Source organism: Phyllopteryx taeniolatus, chromosome 18 (genome assembly GCF_024500385.1).
Source record: "Phyllopteryx taeniolatus isolate TA_2022b chromosome 18, UOR_Ptae_1.2, whole genome shotgun sequence".
NCBI lineage: Eukaryota > Metazoa > Chordata > Actinopteri > Syngnathiformes > Syngnathidae > Phyllopteryx > Phyllopteryx taeniolatus.
In genome coordinates, this window is record NC_084519.1 from 13,270,198 (window position 1) to 13,272,773 (window position 2,576).

Here is a 2,576-nt window from a genome sequence, read left to right on the forward strand (position 1 = left end):
AAGGCAATTCAGAGTTCTTTCCAGCTACATAAAATTATAAGAAGGCAAATAACATCATTCCATCAAACATCACAATAATAATGAATTCAATTAAGAGTGAGGAGTACAGATTTGAAATACTTTCAGATTTTCATATCGGCAGCTAAATAAAACTGTTGTCAGCCTGCAATTGGACATTGTCAGTTGAGGCCCGTGAAACGCAGCCTCACCGTGGTTCATCCAGACACTGGGCACCAGCAGCAGACCGGTCCCTGAAGTTCTCAGACCACTAGAAGGCAAACACAGATGGCTCTCAAATGACAGCGATGTACTTTGGCCCTAGACAGATCTTATTTTGAAGTCTCAGTGTCAGTAAATGTTAGATTGCAGCCTCTACGTGTTGCCAATGCGAATCGAATCTTCCGAGGGCCTTCAGACTCAGTTGTGCTGGCCAACGTAACTTGCATTAGAAATGAAACCCATGAGATTTCAAATTCGCCTCGGAGGGCTAGCAAGCTGGTCGGTCGAAACTCGACTAGCAAAACACATCTATAGCAACCTGCACACATTCATACATTTAATAATCATCATAATTTGGTGACTGTGACTTATTTTAAATAGTTTATCCTTTATCCTGTTGTTAGGTGAAGATTGATTCTAAACAGCTCAAAATGATGTACATGGCGCAGTTGTGTTTTTGTATTGTATTGATGGTTTCTATAATTGCGACATTATTAGTTATTAGTATTAAGAAGTGCAAGGCCCACCGCCGCACGCGTTCCTTCTGACAGTCTGAGTGTATTTGCCATGACAAGTGGCAGATGTTAACGCCACGCCACGCTTGTAAAGTCGGCTTGTCATGGCGCCAAGGCGAACCCCGGGGCCCCGCAGGAGCACCTTGAACTTGCACCTCGCAATATTTGCCCAACGAGATTAGAGGCGTTTAATTAGACAGAAAGCTAATAAAGCTATTAAATTAGTCACTGGTGCAGGGCGACAGCGGCGGCGAGGAATCCCAGTAATTAACCCGTGCCGCTCGCGAGTGTTCACGGCGCAGCTTGTCATTTTAGCGCTGAGGCTCGCCGCCGCAATGACCCAAAACGTCCTGACCTTGTCCAAAGCACTTAAAATCTCATCTAGAAGCAAAATGACCCACTTGGAAAGTCTTCTTTCGTTGCCTTCGCTGAACGCCGGAAGTTGAAGTGAAGCGATGTCTGACAAGAAGGAGCACTGAGAGAAGATAGCAGATTGATGCGTGAGCTTCTGGCGCCAGCCACCTGCTCCATATGAATGTCGCCAGCTGTGAAGGTAGAAGGTTGTTTTGTTCAAGACACCTATAATTCATATTTTTCATGGAATTATTAGAGGGGTTGTTGTGGCAGGAATGAGCTGTTTTTAATGGATGTCTGACTGGTGGGCGATTGAGTTTGTTTCTGGGTTATGGGTTGGAAAATATGTACAAGACCTGCTTTTTGTTTGGCTTCTCAAAAGTACTTGGTACCGCTTTGTCATCTGCTGTTCAAAAGTTACAGTAAAGCCGCATCGGTGGACACTAGACCCTCGGAATACTTTAGGGATCCAGCAAAAACATGTTAAGGATGGCGCCTTCATTCCCAGGAATCAGATTTTAATCCTTGAGTCACGAAAGCAGCCCAAAGCTGCAGACGGGAAGAATTTAAAAATAAATCCGGACTCAAAATAAAAGCCAGAGTTAGGCAGCAGCAATAACATCTCCGCGCTGATCCTAGTTTTACAATCAAGGAGAAGGAAAGGACAGTTCTTCAAAGTCATGGGATGGTTTTTTTTTTTCATTTTCATTTTTTTTTTTTTACAACTTTCTGAAATTTGACTTCACCTGAGTGAAGTCCCTCACTAGGGGGAGAGCTCGGACAGACGGCCGAAATTGCATAGTGCAGATGCGTCTTACTGTTTGCAGTTACTTGGGGCAGGAAGTGGCAGGACGGTGACCTAGTTAGTTAGCACGTCTGCCTTACACTTCTGAGGTTTGGCCTTGGAATTGGGTTTGCATCATCTCCACATTCCAAAAACATGCATGTTTGGGTCATCGAAGTCATCGTACGTTAGCTCAACCACTACTCGAATGACGACAAGTGCTACAGTAAATTGAATGGAGGGAGCAGAGAGTACAAAAATAACTAACCACATGCTGCTTCACGCCTTGTGACTGTCTGGTGACGAGTACAGAGTGTATGTACCCTGCTTCTCTCGCCCCCACTCAGCTGGAATGGAGGCTCCGGCTCACCCGCCGAAACGCTAATAAGGGCAATAGGAAATGGAGGGATGGCTGAAGCAGAGAGGGAAATAATAACTGGCCACATGCTGCTTCACCAAGATATTATTATCTGACCCCATGTAGCAGCCTCTTCTGCGAAAGTTCTATGACAGAGACATAAATGTTCATCTTTTTTAGAGATGACAGCTGACAAGTTGTGTATGAACATATCTTCACAAATGACGGGAACAGCTGCGCATCACACGTATGCACTTAAAAGTCATAAAAGCTTCCCTTTTTTCCTATTTTTAAAAAACTTGACAATTCGCCCCGCTGTTTAATCTCGCGGGACTTCGGGATTCAA

The 2,576-nt window shown here is 44.5% G+C and overlaps 1 long non-coding RNA gene across 1 annotated transcript; it reads right to left on the reverse strand.

Annotated features, from left to right (window-relative positions):
• Positions 1-209: 209 nt before the first annotated feature.
• LOC133468378 (uncharacterized) lies at positions 210-2,283 on the reverse strand. Its single transcript, XR_009785488.1, has 3 exons — positions 2,141-2,283; positions 1,136-1,279; positions 210-268 (listed from the first exon to the last, which is right to left on the reverse strand). It is a non-coding gene; the product is annotated as an uncharacterized LOC133468378 (long non-coding RNA).
• Between the last annotated feature and the right edge of the window lie 293 nt (positions 2,284-2,576).